Below are 21,294 nucleotides of genomic sequence, written 5' to 3'. Positions count from 1 at the left end.
GACTTATATCTTTTATGTAATGTATTTTTTTGTGGATTTTTGGTTAATATTCTTTCTCTCTCTCTGCTATAATGAAACTATTATAACAATTAGAGACTGTTCAATACAAATTCAACAGGGGATTCCCCCACTGTCCACACAGAGTCCTCGCTCTTTACATTCAAATAATTATTTCCCTCACTGTACGTACAACTGCTTAAAAATTGAGACAGACCCCATACACTCCCATTTAAAAAAAAAAAAAAGCTTTACCACCCCACCACCACCCCTTTCAACACAGCAGCACAGTGTTTATCTTTTTTCTATTTTTAAACCCATTTAGGAGTCACCACAGCAGATTATCTCCTTCCTTCCCTATCCCTAGCATCTTCTGTCACACAAATCCTCTGCATCCATAAACTTTCTCTGGGTCTTCCTCTTCCCCTCCTGTCTGGCAGCTCCAACTTCATTACACCCGCCATCCCTCCTCTGCACATGTCCAAAACATCTCCGCCTTTCCTCTCTAACTTCTCCAAACGCTCAGTCTGAGCTGTCCCCCTCATGTACTCATTTCCACTCCTATCCATCCTGTAAACTTTCTTTTATAGTTAATAAATTACACATTTAAATTGCATTAGAGGTTCATTCATGAGCACAATTACTCAGTGAGAGGGTTTGTACCGTTTGATCTTATTTAGTGTTCAGTTGTACCGAGACACACAGGTGCACCTTGCTAACCAAGCCAGCTAGCCAGTGCTGATACTTTCCTGGGTCTGCCTTGTCATCCAAATAAAGTCACATAAATTTTTAAAGCAAAGAAAAATGGCAAAAGTCATGCTGGCAATAAGTTTTCAAGCAGCAGAATACAAGCCGACGACACAGCAGCATAAAAATAGATATACTTCTGGGGTGTTCATGTGTGCCCACATGCACATTCATACTGCTCGAGTATAATCCTAACTTTTCCATATTAAGCCAATCAGTGACAAACTATATAAAAAAAAAAAACTATAACATTTTAACCCCTAATGAACTTGTTGACAGATGGCATTTATCAACAGATATTTTATATTGGTGGTTTTTCTTCTACTAATACATAATCAGATGTACTTAAATGTAGTAGAATTTTTTTGCATTTGTATATTTTCAGTACAAATTCCTGATTATACTTGTGTGCCTTTACTCAAATAACATTAAAACACAGTAAAAGTACTGCCACCATAGAGTTAAGGGTTCAATTTACATAGAGGGCAGGTTGGTAACAGTTGGGAAGGTAAAAAGTTAAGGCTATATTTATTTCTTTCACGACATGACATTTATAGATGCAATTTGTGTTGAAATATCCATCAGCCCTACTGTTATATTTTTGGGAGCTTATAATTTTTAAATTAACTGTGGGAAGAAGCTGAAACAAGGGCAATAAACTAGAAAATCTTTTTACGTTTGTTTGCAACATCAAAATACTTCAGAGGAAGCACACTATGGGGAGATGCATGAAAAAAAAAAGTTTCTCTGACTCAAATCAACAAGCTCTTTTCTGGAAGCAGGATACTGAGTCGTACAAAGAGAGTATCAAGTGCAGTATAATGTGGAGAAGAAGTCATGTTGGGAGAAAATCAGTGTGAAAATCAGTGATCTTGTCAGATCAAAATTAACCTCTGGGAACATGTTATCTTGTAAGAACAACATCCATATGTTGTTCTTACAGCAAGTCCTGCTGGAACACGATCGCCGTTCCAAAGATATCACATTTTAATCTTGTGAGGATAAGATATTTTTGTGGGAATGCGATCAGGTTGTTGTGAAGTTATTGCAGTGTGAGAAAACAAGAACAGAAGTTGCAGGAGCAGGTCGTTACATTACGGAAACAAGATCGATTTGTGGAAAGAATTATTGAAATGAAAATCATGCAAGTCTAGATAATCTTGCTGTGCTGTTGTGACAGCTCCTTCCATTTGCCACAGATTTGACATTTTCCAGTGTAGTCGTTCTCCCAGTGGGCTCTTTGGGTCAGCGCCGCCTTTTGTAAGGAGTGTCAGGAAAATGTAGAATAATTTAATTTTTCAAGTGTGTCCTCTGACTGTAATAAGTCTTTGGGGATGCAGCCACACTGCTGCCAAGTTTCATTTCACCTCGCTGCATGATGCAGATGTTATTTAGCTCTTTTTTGCTTTGAGAACAGACTAGAGCCAGAGTCAAGGATTGACTCATAAAATCAAATTCACAGCAACGATAAAAATGTAGCAAATAGTTAAAAACTTAAATCACCATTGTGGTTGTTTTCTCTCCCAGTATTTTTACTGGGTGTTGTTTATTAGGCAGTTTCTTGGAGTGGACTTAATTATGTAAGACAGACACACACTTATTGTACGGCTATATCAGTAATGCTGAGAGAAAATAGTTTGTTTTTAAGCTCGCAGCTCTGTTTGATTTGTTTTTCTTTTATAATTACAAAAAGTTATGTGAGAACATTTTTGTTGTTTTCTCTGGTGGGTAGATAAAGTCAAACTTGCACTTTTTTTTTCAAGTGCTGATTTCACATGAATGCAAAACTGTGGCATTGAAGAAAATTGATCAATTACCTCCAAGAGCAGTAATCAGTGCTGAAGTTGTGAAAGTTTCTAAATTAAATCCTGAAATATTGAGAAGTGAGCCAAATTAGATTTTTGTCATTTTTCCATTTGTATCTTAGCTTTTTGTTGTTGTCGTGAAATTCCAGCAAACAGATGCCGTTTGAGGTAACACAAGGACTCAAGGCTACCTCAGGATACCTTTAGAGTCTGTTACACAGCAGGAAAATTACAGGTCCGCTGCTGTCAGCGAGAACATGCAAATACCACACAGCATGCACACAGGTGACTGATGAGCTCGAACGAGGTCATGAAGGGATGAGGATAACCACTGAGCCAGTGGACTATCACTGTGTGAGGTCATTAGTGTGTTTGATTACCTTATTTTTAATCATCAATATTCCCATAATATTCATAAAGTCTTACTGTTTTATTAAGCCTTCTTTTTTCTGAGTGTGTGAATGGGTGGATGACTGGATATGTAAAGCGCTTTGGGGTCCTTAAGGACTAGTAAAGCGCTATATAAATACAGGCCATTTACCATTTACCATTCTCTATTAGCCTTTTTACTGTAGTTCTGTGTTATTAGAATTTATTACAGGGCTGCACAAGTTACTCTTTATTTAAACAGTCTAGAGAAAGAAACAACAGAATCATATTATTACCAGTAAAACAGATAGCCAAAACAGAAAACACAATCAAAAACAACCTGTGGCTTTTCTAGGCAGAGTTTCCATGTTCTAGCTCGTCCATGTGTTTGTTATGGATACCCTGGCTTCCCCCGACAGCCCAGAGGCATGCGCTTCAGGTTAACTGGTGATTTTAAATTGGCCGTATAGGTGTGAGTGCAGCCATCTGTCTCTCTGTATTAGCCCAGTAATATATTGGCAGCCTGTCCAGGGCGTAACCCACCTCTCACCCAATGACAGCTGGGATAGGGTGCAGCCTAACTGTGACCCTGTACAGGATTGTGAAAGAGGATGGACGGATGGAATCAGAAAATAAAAAAATAAAAGGTTTTCAAGCTAACCATCAGTTACCAAAACTTTTCTCATTTAGAGTCAACAGCTGTATGTACTGTTGATCCCATTACAGTTTGTGCTTCTTATGGAACAGTTTTTGCTCCAACACAGGGAATTTAATAAAAGTGATTGTGGAGCACCAGTGTGCTACTCACCACTTTTGGATGAATGCAACTTTGTGTGCTTATCCAATTTGAAATGCAAGTTAAAGGGTGGCTCCTTTGACAGTGATATTGCTAACGTGCACCAGCAAGTGATCAGAATGGCACTTCCAGGGAGTCGTGCAAATGTGGCGAGAGCAGTGTATGGCTGCTGAAAGGGAGGACTTCAAAGAAAAAGGCTGAATTTAAATGAGGTTTTTGCTCTTTATAGGTGCAGTGGTGGAAATTTTTGATGGCACCTCATAAATTTATCATGTAACTCCAAAATAGTGGTATTCATGAACATCAATGGATGAAGAGCTTGCCATTTTTACATTTTCTTTCATTATTACACATTGCCAAGAGATCGGTGAATAAGGAATATTTTTGGAATGAGGTTGCTTCTTTGTTGCATTTGATTCATACAAAATCACAGAGATGGACATGGCTGAAGAGTTTAGGTATTTGAAATGCTTTGCTACAGGGAAGAAAGTCACTAAACAGAAATGGCTGCAGCCAAACCCTCTAACAGCGGACCAATCGATGGCAGCTGTCAGCAAAATAAAGTATGGAGAATCTGACCTTTCTCTTTAAGACTGCAATATGATAAATAAATTAAAAAAAATTTAAATGCTAAAAAAAAAAAAAAAAAGCTATATAGAGCAAACATTTGTGGATTTTTTCTCTAGTCACCTTAACTTAAACCTACTTAAGTCTATGAAAGCTAAGCATTGCTGACATCCATAAACTGTATATTAAAGATGGACATTGTGACATCACACACTGGTTAGTGAAGTCCTGTTGTGCAAGCAGATGGTAGGTGTTAAAGGTTAAGATTAGTCTGTGAGTGTGTGTGAATGATAGATAAAATCACTTGTACAAAAAATGTTTGTGTGAATGTGATCATTGATGGGTGAGGAATGCTGTATAAAGTGCTCAAGTAGAGTAGAAAATGTAATTATTTAAGAATCAGTCCGTTTATCCTCTACCATGATTTTCCCACAGACTTCTGATCATCAGATTTTTGCAGTCAAAGAAGTCGCCCCCTGCTGGCCTTTGGGGGCAATACAGGTTTAAGGCAATTCTGCACTGGCTTCTTTCAGAATCTGGAGCTATGTTAATCTTTTTACATACAGACAACTCAAAAAGATCTTCTTTGATGCATTTTAACACCATTCAAAGACATTATGGATGATCAGGTTTGAATCATATGATGCTGCCATCAAAGCCGAAGAGGGTAAAATAAATACAAAGATATTCTGAAATAAAATGTTATAAGATTTTTTTTTTTTAACTTACCATTCATATTGTTAAGGTGTTATTTATTTTAATAAAAAAGTTTAATTTAACACAATGACCACACTGTGTACATACATGCTGATGAGATACAATAGATCAGTCCATATGATGACAGCCTGGTCAGTGTTAACTACCTTCAGAAAATACCGATGTAAATAAAGTTGTCTCCTTTCAAAGAGTTTGCTTAAAGGCGATCTCAAACTGTTACTTGAATGAAATCCTGTCTTGCCAAGGTGTCACATTCCTTTATGAGAGAAGGATTAAATATATTGTAGAAATCTCATTTTAAAAAGCCAAGGACACACAAACACAAGTTGTGGCCACACAACCATCAAATTTCAATTTAACCTTCTTTGACAGCACATATTTGGAGAGCTGATTTGGTTTGAGACATTGATTTTATGTTCTTTCACAGAAACTCTTGGAAATATCAGAGAAAGTGATAGAAACTTGGCAAACATCCTGTCTGTCTTTCCCATCACGCTATTCTGATGCTGCCTTTGTGTTCCTCCTGCCTGTATGGAAGGCTGTAATTGAGTTCAGCTGCAGCCTGCCTCCCTGCCAGATGACATGACACCTTGAGTAAACAGAAATTTTCCAAGATGTCAGTCTTGTTTGCAAATGAAAGAAACCAATCTCAGGTTCTCTTTTTTTTTAACAAAAAATATTTGATATACACCAGCTGCAATTACTGAAGCACAAACAAGCATGGATTCACGAGGTACAGACACTTGCTGCTTGAAAAGAAGCACATACCCACACCTATAAAACGCTCTGAGTGGGTAACCACAGCCTGCTGGTACACCTCACTTCTTTTGATTAGGTTCTACAGCATTGATTAAACTTCTCAGTTATTTTCGGCAGGTGTGAAGCAGGTCCTCTCAACAAATCAATAGCTCTATCGGGGATATCACCAAATCTCCTTCTTTCTCGCCGTCTCCATATCTTCTCTTTTAAAGCTTTTCAAACAGAGCATGAAAAAAGTAACCCTCAAACGCTGGAAGTGCAACATCACGGATTAAAATTCTCAGAGTAGCGTGTGCGTGCCACTGAAAGAGAAAGTCAAGGTCATCTGCATCTGAAATTACCTCTGGATGATTAACGGACTACGGATCATACTCTGTCACCTTCATGATGTGATAAGCACCTATCAGTCTCAAGGAAGCAGAGGAAGGTAGCGCTACACCTTCAAGTTAGAAACTGTCTCAGATGGGTGTCTCTGCTTTGTACAGTGGATCAAATGACCGACAGCTTCACCTTCAACTAGCAGCAAGTGAACTTCCAGTTGACTTTCCAATATAGAAACAAAGTGTTTTGTCCCACTTCCACAGGCCTGATGTGTACAAACCAAATGCATGCATGTACATATTTACTTAGTATACTGTGCCATGGCCAAAAGAAAATCCTCATCCTCATCAATCATATTTAAATATCCACCCACAGCAGCAATAAAACTCTAGGGTTTCTCGCTTGTGTACTGATGGGACGGTGTGTTATGTTGGTAGTGTTCCAGCGTGGGCACACAACATGTTAAAATCCTACATGGATTTAAACTGTGGTATGGATTTAGGACACAGCTTAAAGTCTTCCCCCTTGCTAGCAGCTCTAGAAAGCTATAACATGATGCTGACATTAACACTAACAAGTTAGTAAAACCAAAATATTCATCTCCTTAGCATGCCTGCATGTCAACATTTGCTGTTCAAAGATTTTTGCTTTACAGGTACTTGGTTACAGATGTGAACTGCTCCATTGCATTTTTGCCTGATGTAGAAGAAAGCTTTGTGATGACAGAGTTATTGCACTAAACAGGAATATGTGCAAGTTAAACTATCAAACAGCTGTAGAGATTTTCCACTCTGAATGTTTTGGGAAACAAAAATCAGGAGGATTCTTCCTCTGAGGACCATGCATATCAGTACAAAGGTTGTTTGTTCCAGTAAATCTGTTATTTATATTTCTAAAACTCAAGAAAATTCAACCATCCAGATTGTATTTTTTCACTGAAGGCATTACAACAAGAAAACACTAAACATTACTTTTGTTTCAACAGCATGGCATTGTGATAAAAGTCCAGAAGTTGGCCTCCCTGCAGATAAGGGCCACCCTATTAAAAATGTTTGAACCACTGTGAAACAAATAATATGACAAAGGAGATCAACTGAAATCCTATCTCAAGCAAGAATATAGGGGGGAACAGCCAAACTGCATCAATAGATATCAGCTCCCAAACGCTCACAGAGTGCTGTTCAAAGAAGAAACCATGCAGCACAAGCCGCTTGTCTGACATTAGTTATCACTGCGTCCAAATGCTCTTTCAGTTTCCAAAAGCAAACAGCCACCGAGGCATGGTGTTAAAAATGGTTCAAATTTTTTACAACTCTAATAAAATATAAGTGAATTTAGGAGCTTAATGTTGTTAGATTATTAATATTAAGTTAGCTAAATAAATGCCACTACATACCATGTTTTCTCTGAAGACAGAGCAAATGCACAAGCACATGGAAGATGAAGGTTAAAGGTTAAATTGTTCTAAATAAAAGTGCATGTTGAGACTGCCTGATTAGCAGAGACAAATACAACCATATGGTAGGAAGAAGACCAGCCAACACGCTGTCAGTGACTGATATGTTGAAAAAGTTGTGATCCCAGGTTTCAGTTCACACTGGAATAAATCAGAGTCTGAAGTGTTATAATATTTTTCGTCCTAAACACCATAATACACCTGAATATGAATATTCAAAAAAATAAGGAACACAGCACTGGAATAAAATAGAATAGCCCTTTATTTTCATTGTACATGTACAACAAAAAGGGAACGAACCTCATCTAGTGCAGCAGACTCTTGGGCTCAGAAATGGGGTTAAGTCAACCTTTAACAAGCTGACAGTAAACACTCTCCTTTCCTAACTAGGGGGACCAGGTGGGACTGCACAGCACATTTATCCCTTGTCCTCCTGCCCCAAATATTGAAACAATGTCCTACATTTTGATTTGTTCCAGTTTTTGAAAGTCAACACTGAGAAACTTTTATTGAGTGGCTGTGGAAAAAAAACAGCCACTCAAAAGAATTTAATCACGGGTCTTCTGCAGATTAACACTTCACTGTCTTTTGCTCCCTATGCCACCGCTAAAGTGGAAAATTGCAGATTTTTCATAGAAAATAGAAAAACACAAATGAATGGGAATCATACCATAGCAAAGACTGAGAATTACTTCCCACTGGTTTCACCCAACTATTAGAAATGTCATAGAGTTTGTTATGCTTCTATCAGTTATGTGTGAGCTCAAAACAAGATGTACCAGTTGATGGATGAATCCCACTTTAACCCAAATGATTACTAAGCAACTGAAGCAACAGGTAACAACAGTGTGATGGCATTAGCCACGCATCGGTAAAATCAGTCCATACATTCACCTCAGTTTGTTTCGCAGTTAAGTCAAGCAATATAATCAATTAATGTCTTTGCTTAAACCTAACAGTGATATTTTGAAGTGCAGCTATAATAGCATTTAGTGGTTTTACCAAAAGAAAAGTTTTCTGTTACTAATTATGTTTCTCTTTCTTTGAGTTACCTGATTTGGGAAGGTGGCTGTTTCCTGTCTGGGCAAAAGGCGTGGCCAAGAGCTGAGGAGTTGGATGGTCGTGCTTGGCAGGACCAACCAAGTGCTTCTCAGAAACGGGGATGTTTTAGGTTTACTTATGTAGTTTCGTGCTTAGTTAGTATTGGCGTTTGTTTTTGTTTCCCCTATCGTGTGTAAATGGTTTGGCCAAACCACTGTAAAGGTTACCCTCTTGTGTCTTTGTGTTCAGGTCAGTTTGTGAGTTAAGTTGTGTCCACGTTGTTTGGTTAATTTTCTGGAAGTTACAGTTTGAGTAGAGTTATATTTAGTTGACCTCTTTCATGGGCCTGCCAATTATATTTTGAATTTTGTCTGTTTGAACTTTTTGGGGTTGGTTAAAATTAAAAAAGGCCATTTTGAAGACATTTTTCCTGTGTCCTCTATGCCAGGGGTCTCGAACTCCAGGCCTCGAGGGCCACTGTCCTGCAAGTTTTAGATGTGTCCTTGATCCAACACAGCAGATTTAAATGGCTAAGTTACCTCCTCAACATGTCTTGAAGTTCTCCAGAGGCCTGGTAATGAACTAATCATTTGATTCAGGTGTGTTGACCCAGGGTGAGATCTAAAACCTGCAGGACACCGGCCCTCGAGGCCTGGAGTTCGAGACCCCTGCTCTGACAGTTTTAAACATTACTGTTAGAAACATAATGAGGAGAAGCTTCTTCCCCCCAGGCTATTCGGGCCCTGAATCAGGTGTAGGACTGGACTCTCACACACATCACATCACCGCACGCACTCTGTTTATTTGCACACTAATTATAATTTATTATCTCTTTTTTTCTTTCAAAATTTCTTTCATAAATCGTTATTTGCACATTCTTACTACTGTAAATTTCTGAGTTAAAATCTGTAAATTTTGTAGTAATCTGTGAATCTTGCTGTCATTCTTACTGTCATTTAATGGGCGGGCATTGCACAGCAATAAGCATTTCACCACATGTCGTTCTGTGTATGGTTGTGTGTGTGTGTGACAAATAAAATTCGAATTTTAACTAATTTTTTTCCGCTTGTTCCACTTGGGCCTATTCCTGCTGCCGTAGGCTAAGTGACAGGGTGCACCCTGGACAAGTCACCAAGCGTTCAAACCTGTGGGCTATTTGGAATCAACAGTTAATGACCAGTTAGTTAACCCTAACCTAAACAATATCTTTGGACCGTGGGAGAGAAACCCTAATTCCCAATAAAATGCTATAAGAACTTGGACTATATCCACTATTCATCACTAATCTATTCAGTAATCTATTCAGTATTTCACTCAATCAATTAAAAAACAAAAAACAAAAAGTGATCCCCGTAAGTAAAGTCTGTAGTATTCATCCTCGATATGTCATGACAATTCATCTAAAAGCTTTTCACCAATGAGAAATTGTGTGCCTTCAGCACACAGTTAAAACAACCACCTTTTTTAAAAGTGAGAATGTGAGAAAAAATATTTTGAATTTTTTTAATGCTTCAGATTAATGTTTGCTCACATTTCAATAGAATGAGTTGAGACTTGCCATTTTAGACGAGCTTCTCTTGCGTCTGATAACAAAAACTGCCTGCAGAGAGAGAGAAAAGACATTGTGTCTGAAGTGTTCCCACAGAAGCTTGTGATGAAAAGGTGTGGGGAAAAAAGTACCCGAGGACAAAAAGTTAAAATCGTATAAATGTGTAAAAATAGAGGGTAACACAGAGAAAGGCGGACAGCCTAATAGTCATAACAGATTTAGACTGCTTGAAGGAAGCATTGCCCTGAGGTTCATTTAAGTACTTTTCTCTCATCAGCGAGGAAAAGATCTAAAACTGTGAAAAGAAAAGAGAAGCCAGTGCAGTTTTTTCTCCCAGAGCTATTGTCTAAAAATACTGGACACCATGCTGCGAAGTATGGCTCTGATTTCAGTTTCACAGAACCTGCATCCATTTGCTTGATGGGAACAGTTGGCGTTGGTCTGATTCCCAGGCTTCAGTTCGGTGCAGTGAACCCAGTAAGAAGATGCCTGAGTGATGATGCCCTCTCTGCCCCCTGAAACCCTCCTCCTGTGCTGACAGACACAGACACAAAGACTCTGATAGAGGCTCTCAGCTGATGGAGACAAGCCTGTAAGTACTATTGTAGCAATAATAATTGCAGATATAAGTGATGTCAAAGCATACCTCAGCATGTACAGTGGGGGATTCAATTTCTAATAAGGAGGAATTCCTCTGTTTTATATTACATACATACACATAGTCAAGCTGCATGTTCTCCACATTTGTTCAAACCTGAAAATCCATTTTATCCCAGCAGGATCTTGAAATGTTCTGAAAAAACCCCAGAGACGTAATTTCTCTTTCACAGTCTTCCCATGGCTCCAAAATTTTTCAACAGGTTTGTGGTCAGTTACAGGAAAATCTTTGGTCTTAAAGGCTTAAAATAAGTATATAAGAAATTAACATATAGAGAAACCTCAACCTTGCATTCTTTTTAATGGCCAGCGGGGGAAGGGGGGGGGGGGGGGGGGGGAATGTCCCGTGGTTGCAAAAAGAAGTCCGGCTGCATAGAAGTCTGTAACAAAATGACTCCACTTCTCACTTGTTTCAACACCTCAGGAGACATTTTTGCAAAAAGAGTATGATTTCAATCTCCTTTTTTCAATCTTTTTTCATATGACATTAGCTCTGGTAAGTGGCTATCATGTAAGCAACCAATGTCCTTGGTTTATCCACCAGTGGGATGTGTCACAGTGACTACATCCATGTTTTATAGTCCATATAGCCTTCAAAGCTGTGTTTGAACTCACTTTTCTGCTGCAGTATGAATCATTCTTCACAAAGATGCAAACCAGAGAGTCGAAGATGCCTCTGAAGAGTAGACTGCTACTCTTTCTTGGTCTAGGAGGAGTGGATTCAAAGCTCAGAGCAGTGACTTCAGACTTCACTATGGGTTCACCCTATTGCCATTCACCTTTGTCTTGGATTCAGCAGTAAACAGGAGTTTTTCCCTCTTTCTCCATGAAATGCTGGCATGTCTTAGCCCAACACGGATGTTTTTTAAGACATCACTTGAGACACTACTTGTAGACAACAGATTTTTTTAACAAGGCTTTTGGTGAAAAGTCTTAGCAAATTCTGTCTGTGATGAAGCTGTTTTTCTGTCTCCCAGTGAATGCAACCTACAAATCTAATTTCAGAGTGGAAAATAATAAACTTACACCAGGGTTCTTTATGTAAGGTTTATAGCATGAAGCCAGAGATCTGAGAGTACACCACAAGTCAAAACAGCCTTGCAATACTAATTGAAAACAACCTGTTAGACAGATGAATTAGTTTAATACAGTGGACACAGATATATTGTTAAAAATGATTCACTGATCATGAAATATTGAATAGCTAGCGTTGGGAAATGGATTTCTCCAGAAAAGCTACCTACTGTGGCTCTGTTCTGGCCATTACTTTGTCTTAAGTCTGGGCTTCTTATAAGAGTGTGGTGAGTTCTGTAGCTCAGCTGCAGGGGAAGGGTTGGCCAACTTGGCTGGTAACGATCGTCTAATCATGCCTCCTCTATTTCAGTAGCACATTGGGACCTGGAAGAGGAAGAGAGCTGAGTTGGAGCAGCAGTGCGAGGAAACTGGGCAAACAAGAGAGAAAGGGACAGCGGCTGCTGCAGCTTGGAAACAGCTCTGTAAATAAAAGTCACAAATATTATAACCACTGTGTGTGTCATGCTTTCTAAAACCCATTTATGCTGAAAGTCTCTTTGAGGAGTATGGGAAAAATGGCATCGGTGTTCAGTGGGTTTCAAATTAACAATATTAGTTAAGTGTGGATGTGAGGTTGGCTCAAACTGATCGAACACCATAAAGAATCAAATAGTTTTAAAAAAGATATGACGTATGGTTGATCTGAGTACAGGAACAGTACAGTACAGTACAGTCTCATTAAGCCATGACTGGGATTTTACTTTGGAGTGGTGTGACCTTAATGAGCCAACAATGTTCAGGATAGTGAAGCAAGTGTTGTTAAAATAATTTAAGATATGCTATGCACAGAGATGAACTGGGAGAGAGTAATGGATCATAAAATGATTAAAACAAATTGGTCGGTGGTAACAGATGTAATATAACATGAGCATCAAATAGAAGCACATCTTTGGACCATTATTTCTGGAAGGCTGACTTTCCTGATGGGGAAAGAAACTGCAATTTCAATTTCACTGGTATGCCCTGATAATCCAAAACATAAAAATAAATCAAACAGATAAAACTACATTGCTCAAAATTTTTTTATCATATTAGAAATTGTGCAGAATTTTTTTTAAATGGGCTTATTTCTTTTTCTAATATTGACCTCAGCTTCTGTTCACTGCACTTGCCTTGAGCACACAAATCCCACTCGCCAGCTTTTCAAATCATTTTGTTTATGAACAGCATCCAACCAGAAGAAAGCTGGCTTAAAGGTAGAGTAGTATCAAGACCTACTGTAAGATAAATACGTTTTTTTAAAACAGTGGATCATTCAAAGCCATTGTAGCAGAACCAAATAAAAACAAGGACCCTGAAAATGATTGTAATCAGTTGGACCATAAAATGTAAAGGTGATTAGGAGATCCTGACAAAATGATAACACTATCAGCAAAATTTAACAGCTGCTGTGGAATCTCACTGTGCTTCAGCAGGTGGATTTTTCCAGGTCGTCACATTTGAAATCTTCATATTTATCTTTTTCTTGGCTGCTTTCTGAGCTCCTTTTATCTAAATCTAATCAGCTGTATTACAAATTTGGTCACACATTACCACACAAGAAATCTCTGTTAGTTTTTTTTTCTCTATTATTGAATACACTGACAACTTTTTATAATTAAAAATGGGCTGAATTATAATTTTGGTGAAATATAATGGAAATTTTAGCTTTAATTCAACATTTAATTCAACATATTTTCACAAAGATTATTTAGAGTATTTTCTCTGGATTGATCTCAAACAACAAACCCTTCTTCAGAAAACTCTTAATTTTCACAGTTGTCTTATGATGAACATTTTAATATTTCATAGTGATCTGGTAGTTGTGGCTTTCCAGAACAGACCTGTGTAAACCACAATTTTCACACATCTGTTTCAGAGGCTATACTCACACTTCGTATCGCCTGCAGCCACAGAAACAGCGGATAATCCGCTGTCCTGTGTTCCTCCGCTTTCAAGACAGCTCACAAGAATGAATCATTTTGACTCACTATGACAAATTTCTCTCAAGCATAAATTGAAATGTAATTACCACAAGTTCTTTTGGACACTGTGTCATTTTGTTAATGTATGAATGATTCATCTCAGAACACAAGGTTCATTTGTATTAATAAATGAATTGCAGACTAGGAGTCCGTGCCCAAGTAAAAATTTTGTTTCCATTTTCATTTTCCCTTCAGCAGCTTTAAGGACATTTTTATTCTTTCTGAACTCTGATCCATGTCATCATCACAGTCCAAAATTTGTGCTTTACTGCCTCCTAGTGAATACAACAGTAGGTGATAATGGGTTAGAAAGATTTGTCAGATTACCAGTTATCACTGTAGGGCAATAAATATGACATCTGCTGCTTTTCACACACATCATACCAAAGACAAATCTAGCACCCGGTGGTCCATTTACCAGCTGTTATGGAGCTTTTCATCATCTCATTTTTTCTTGTTATTGTGGAAATGTAGCTGCAACCTGTCATTTCAAAAGTTATGGAAGAAGCTGTTCAGGGAAAGATGAACGAGAGGTGTGAAGATCTGCATCATAAAAGCAGATGTCAAAAAGTGCATAACTCATTTAGGTTTTTATTCCAGATTTATTGTAAATTAAAAATAGGGAAGATTTGGATTATAATTTATAAGAAATATTTAATGCTCTGTTCTGGCTATTACTTGATTTCATCAGGCTTAACACTATGACCACCTGCCTAAGATTGCATTTGTCCCCCTTTTGCTGCAAAAAGAACACTGACCTGTCGAAGCATGGATTTCATGGACCCCTGAGGACGTGCAACCAAGATGTTAGCAACAGATCCTCAGCCACATCCATCAGGGAATATCATTTCAATGTAAGCATGTACATGGTCTGTAACAATGCTTAGGAAGGTGCTACAAAGTAACATTCACATGGATGGCAGGACCCAAAGTTTCAAAGCAGAAAATTGCCCAAAGCATCACACTGCCACCACTGACATCCCCAGGTAAGGTACGCATAAGCATCCGACCATCCACATGATGTAAAACAAGGGTAGGCAAGTCCAGGCCTCGAGTGCTGGTGTCCTGCAGGTTTTAGATGTGTCCTTGATCCAACACAGCTGATTTGATGGCTAAATGACCTCCTCAACATGTCCTGAAGTTCTCCTGCTAATGAATTAATCATCTAATTCAGATGTGTTGACCCAGGGTGATATCTAAAACCTGCAGGACACTGGCACTCGAGGCCTGGAGTTGCCTGGGGAACTCGACACTACCCCTGATGTAAAATAAAACATGATTCATCAGACCAGACCGACTTCTTCCAGGGCTTCATGCTCACATGTCCATTATTCGTCCTTTCGGCAGTGGACATTGGTCAGCATCCACACTCTGACTGGTCTGCAAAGCCACATTAGCTCATCTGTCAGACCAGACCACACAACTTTTCCTCACCACATGCATCACTGAGCCTTAGCCATTGATGTTTTGGAGATGCTCTGACCCAGTCATCTAGCCATCAGAACTGGAACCTTATCAAATTTCCTCAAATCATCACCCTTCCCCAGTTCCTGCTCCCAACATAAACTTTGAAGATAAAATGATGAAGAGATAATGAGTGTTATTCACTTCACCCCTCAGTGGTCATAATGTTATGCCTGATTAGTGCATACCTCAAAGGTATGTTTTATAAGTTCTTCCTTTTAAAGAGCAGGGTAGTGCTAAATATACTGATAACAAGTGAATTACAATTAAAAATCAGATGTATCTCACAAGTTCTGAATTCCTAACAAAGAAGACTATTAGGTTCTTGCAACCTATGGTTAAGTAGCTTGTAGAACCACCTTTAGCAGCAAGTAATCCTATTCTGTGTGACTTTATCAGTCTCTCAGTGGGAATTTTGGCCCATTCTTATTTACAGCGTTGCTTCAGTTTATCAAGAGGCAGGCATTAATTTTTGCACAGCTCTCTTAGGTTTCTGCCACAGCATTTTAATCTGGTTGAGGTCTGGGCTTTGACTGGACTGTTGCAGCACAATGATTCTTTACATTTTCAGTCATTCTGTTGTAGATTTGCTGCTGTGCTTGGGTTCACTTTCTAATTGCATGACACAATTTCGGTCAAGTTTTGATGACTGAGAATGCATCAAGACATGTAACTCTAGGGTTTCGTGCTTCATCTTGTCTGAGCACACTCTGACTTTGCGGTGAGTTTGCTGGTACAACCACTCCTGGGAAGACTGGCATTGAGCAGTGAGATTTCAAGCATTTCAATAATCATGCCTTCTACACTTCTCTATCTACTGATGTCTCGTTTCACTACTGTGGGGTTTTTCCTTAGTAACTTCAAGTTGTTAGTTGCTTAGAAAATCAATCCTCATGAGACACAATGAAATATTCTCTTGAAAGTTGAAAGTTCAGCTCAGCGTACATCTCAGAGGTGCCCTGCTGTCATGAAACTGCAGATGCTCCAGAACAGCTTCCAAACAGACCTTGAGTTCAGATTGTTTTGCCTGCTGCTGTTTCTGAGGTCAGGAGTAAACTTTTGTTCATGTTACTCAATAGCACTACCTGTAGGGATGTTCTGTTTTCTTAAGAGTCTGGCTTAGTTCAAACTCTCTTAAAAATATAATGTTTGATGTATGAATAAAATATAAGAAAAAAAAGAAATCTTATCCAGTCTAAGTGGCTGACAGTTCACCATAGAAGAAAATGAGTCATTAAAAAATCATGAAGGATGGTGTTGATGCCTGATCGGAACTTCAGGTCACAGCAAAAAACAAAAAAAGATAAAGTGGAAAGTAATTAAGATGAGAACGAAGTCATGATTTTCTCTCTTGATATTTTGCAAGTCAGTCTCACAGCAAATGTACACCAGCTACAGCTTTCTACAGTGGGAACGGCTCTAAAATTATGAGATACTTTCACTTATTCCTGTTTCTTTCTACTGACCTGCATACAAGTCATGTGAATGTCATATTTTTTTATTTTTTCCATTCCAGGTGGTGCATGACTCAAACACTGGACTTATCCTAGAGACTGGGGTTTAGATTCTGTGTAGGTTCGTTTTTAATATTTAATTTGTATTTTTTAAAATATATATTTTTTGCTGTTTAGGCATGTTATCTTTAGAGTTTGACCCAGGAGACTTGGAGTTTGCGTCCTATGTGGTATCATTAGTTTTTCTGTATTATTTTTTATATTGTTTTTAGTTGTTCTTCTGACAGTGTTTAGTTTTGTTTGGTTTTTGGGTGCAATTATTTTTTCATACTACTTTTAGACATTGTCTTTAGGGCCATCATAGCTGTTACACCTTTTGCTTTGAAACTGTGCAGTTTTTAATCATCTATACATCCACACATTTTCTTAATTGCTTTTCCATTTCAGGGTGATGAGAGAGCTGGAGCCTATCTCACGCTCGTGTTCGTACCAATTTAGAATTGCCAGTTAACTTTAGTGTGGGAGGATTGTAGAGTGCCCAGACAGAACACCCACACAAGCACCAGGAGAGCACAAAAACTCCACACAGAAACGCGCCAGCCAGCCAGCAGATTTGAACCAAGAACCCTCTTGATGTGAGGCAACAGAGCTGACCACTGTACTGCTTTGGTACCCCATGAGGAACTTAATTGTTGAATAAAAACTGGACTTGTCTAAAGAGCAATCCTGACCGCCTACCACCATCCATAAAGCTGAGTATTAGACTTCTTGTTTTCACCAGGAGTCATGGGCCAGTTTTTCTTGGCTGAGCACACAGACTTCTTGACCCTAGTCTTCACTGGATGCCTTGAAATTCACATTGTGAGCAAAAACTTTGTTGAATTTTGGTGTTTGTTAGCGTTGGACCTTTTCCTGCTAAATTATCCATCTCATGGATGACAGTGGTTTAAAAATTCTTATTAATAAGTAATCCAGGAAAAAGTCAGTTACGTTTGTGAGTTATTTTGTCTTCTTTAGACAGAAGCTTCAAGCAAAATCAGCAAACCTCAGAGATTTTTGAGGCAGTTTTGTTTTTCTTCACCTTCAGACTGAAAATAAGCTCACTGCATAGAGCTGCCTGAGAGATTTTAGACACCTGATATCCTTTCACTTCAGCCAAAGCACTGAAAAACCTATATTTTTGAATGACAACACGGTGAAGCTTTAAGCAAAGCCACAATACCAGCTGCAGCTGCTCTGTCAGTTGATGGGTAACAAACTCACCAGCAACATGAGGTAAATTATAAATTTGTTGGAAACAAACAAGACTGTCCAATTCATGCCAAAGCTGCAAAACCGACCTCTCGCGGAGCTGCTGAGAGGCAATAACAGAAGCAGAATAAAACCAAACTGGGTGAAAAGTTAAAAACAAAACTGCTCCAAACTCATGAGTAATCTCTACACACATAATATTGCTGTGGCTTAATTAAACATTTATTAAGTGATTGTCTGCTGTGCCTGTGGTTTAGCAGCGTTTGGCTGCAGCTGCCTGTCCTGGACTAATCCTCTGTATTTTGTGCTGAGAGATAACGAGAGGGTGACAGGACTGAGAAGAGGAGAGGGAGGAAAAATGGGTTGCGGCTTTCCTTGCAAACAAATACGACAGAGAGGTGAAAGCTGTGATCCATCCATCTGTCTCTCTGCTCCTTTTCTCTCTTTGGTTTCCTCACTCTTCGCCTCTGTCTCTCATTCACACTTTTTTCTTTTTTTTTTTTGCTTCTCTCCCACCTTCTGTCTTCCCTGTCTCTTTCTCACTAATGAGAGCCAGTGGGGTTTCTCAGCAGCCTAACAACCAGCATGTTTGTCTCTGCCCAGACACCAGGGGCCCACAGATTACTGCTCCCCCATGGACTAAATGAATACACAAATAAATACAAGGCTCCCAGTATATTTTCTGCAGCACCACATTGCACTAAGAATATAACACGATGAAAAATGCATGCGACAGGAATGGTGGCAGAGGTGAAGGCAGGGCCAGGGGCACCTTGGGTCTGATTGGCCCCTGCATACCTCACGCCAGAGTCAGAGAAGGATGGCTTGTTAGTATTATGGATGGAATATTGAACAGGTCAGCTGAAGATGTGGGGGACCTCATGATTCCAGGTTTTATTAAACGAGGTGGCACAAGGGCGGCCAAGGAAACTGCTGGGAGGCCAGGGGCAAAATCATAAAAAAATATTTTAAGATATCATCTACAAAAAGACACAAAACAAACTGATGCAAAATGACCACAGGTATATCCAAGAAGGCCAAAACACACTAGAAAAACCCAAATCAGGCTCAAAAGTTCATAAAAAGATTGAAAAGTATTAAAAAATAGACCCAATAAGACCACAAGCAGATTCACAAGGACCACCGACAGCCAAAAAACAGTGAGAAACGTGTCCCTCTGGACTCACAGAGCTTAAAAATGACCATGCAATCATGTTAAATATCTTAACACCTTCACAATGTTCTAATGGCACTTCTCAACAGGAATTAACAGCTCTATGAAATAAGGCTTAGACACAGACACAAAATGACCACTGAAAGACACAAAGCAACAACACATGAAAACAAAACTGAAAATAAATGTAAAAGGACTACAAACAGCTGTAAAATAACCCTGTCACTAACAAGAATCAAAACTTTAAACGCGTCTTATCTAAAGTTACTTCCCAGCATGATGAAGTTCATCAGAATATTAATGTAAAATGTGCTTCACCATCTTCACGATCCTGATGCTCTAATTACTGCCGGGAGATAATAACGTTCTCCATAGTTACTGCAATCATTTTATCATTAGACTGACATTTTATTAAAGCCTTTGTTAGAAAATTGTTTCAGTTAAAGTGTCATTTTCTTATCGCCGTTACATTGCAGGGGGAAATCTTATCTTCATTACATGGAGGAAAACAGGTAGGAGAGAATTACAGAGACGGACTGCATCCATCTTTTTACCCCGGTCCATTACTGCAGTCTGCCACCGCTGTGAAACACAATCTCTCACACAGCATCGGCAGAGTCTGTGGGCTGCCAGCTTCATTACTGCAGCATCAATCTTAATGCTGGAAGTAAAAGAGTTTTATCCTAATCAATGCAATTCATGAAAGTCTTTAACTACAATCTGTTTAAATGCTTAACATTAGATATTAAAGCTAAAATATCTCATGACAGACTGTGGATTTAGTTTATGGATTGCAAAAGGAAAGAATAAAACTCCAGTATGACACCGTCTATAACCTGACTTCAAAAACATGTAAATTTCAATAGCATAACCAAAAACTAAATGTAGAGTATACTGCATGTTATGGCTTGTGTACTGAACTGCATTAATTTAATGCCTAATACAATTTCTATCCAGTCTGTTGGTTTTATATAATTATGACGGACTTAAGAGAGACTTAAAGCAACATATATATATATATATATATATATATATATATATATATATATATATATATATATATATATATATATATAAAGGTAAGGCTGCCATCTAGTGGCAAAGCTAATTTAGTTCTGCAGAACGAGCTCATACATATGAAAACGACGTCTATACAATATTTAAGATTCTGGTACAAAGTACAAACATGTTAAAAAAATGTTTTCAAATAGTGACTGTTTATGCAGTTCAGAGGCGTTATGACAGGGAATCAACAGACTCTTTATGAATGCTTTCCAGATCAGTTTTAATCCATTAGTAATTAAAACCTCTGGGCTTCCAGACTCTCTAATCAGCCAATCACATGGCAGCAACTCAGTGCATTTGGTCAAGATGACCTGCTGAAGTTCAAGCTGACTATCAAAGTGCAAACGAAAGGTGATTTGAGTGATTTTAAATGTGTCAGAGTTTTTGCCAAACAGGAAGGTCTGAGTGTTTTTCCCACACAATCACCTCACATTCTATCACATGTCAGAGGTCAGACTGCTTTGACTGATAGGAAAGTAACTCAAATAACCACTCGTTACAACCACAGTATGTAGAAGGGAATCTCTGAATACAGCACCGTGAACCTTGAAGCAGCTGAGCCACGGCAGCAGAAGAGTTTTGAAAGGTTTTCCTTTGGTCATGTTGCACTTTTTAGAGTGAAATAACTGCAAAAATGATTCACACAGCTTAAGTTACCGTGCTCACAAGATGAAATGTTTGCATATCACACATGCAAAGATGCTAAAGTAACAGCAGACACAGGTTACAGCTTCAAAAGCAAACCAACAGCAAAAAAACCCCCAATATTTAAAACTAAAATATTAATTGTTGTTTAATTGTCTTTCATTTAAAAATCTCCCACATTTCAGTGCTCCAGCTCACCCAGTGTGAAAAATGCATGTTCCTCTTTTCATTTTTTAAATAGTTTTCCATTTTTAAGTAACATCACAGTGTGAGGGGCTTACTTGGGGTTATGGGTAAACATTAAACCAAAACCTTTAATCAAGAAATCAGCACATTATTCCACAATGAAAAATAATCATCACTCAGTATCACCATAATTAGCCCCATGCGAGCCAAATGAAACAGCCTGTCCATTAGTGATA

Source organism: Astatotilapia calliptera, chromosome 18 (assembly GCF_900246225.1).
Source record: "Astatotilapia calliptera chromosome 18, fAstCal1.2, whole genome shotgun sequence".
NCBI lineage: Eukaryota > Metazoa > Chordata > Actinopteri > Cichliformes > Cichlidae > Astatotilapia > Astatotilapia calliptera.
This window is presented reverse-complemented; position numbering follows the sequence as displayed.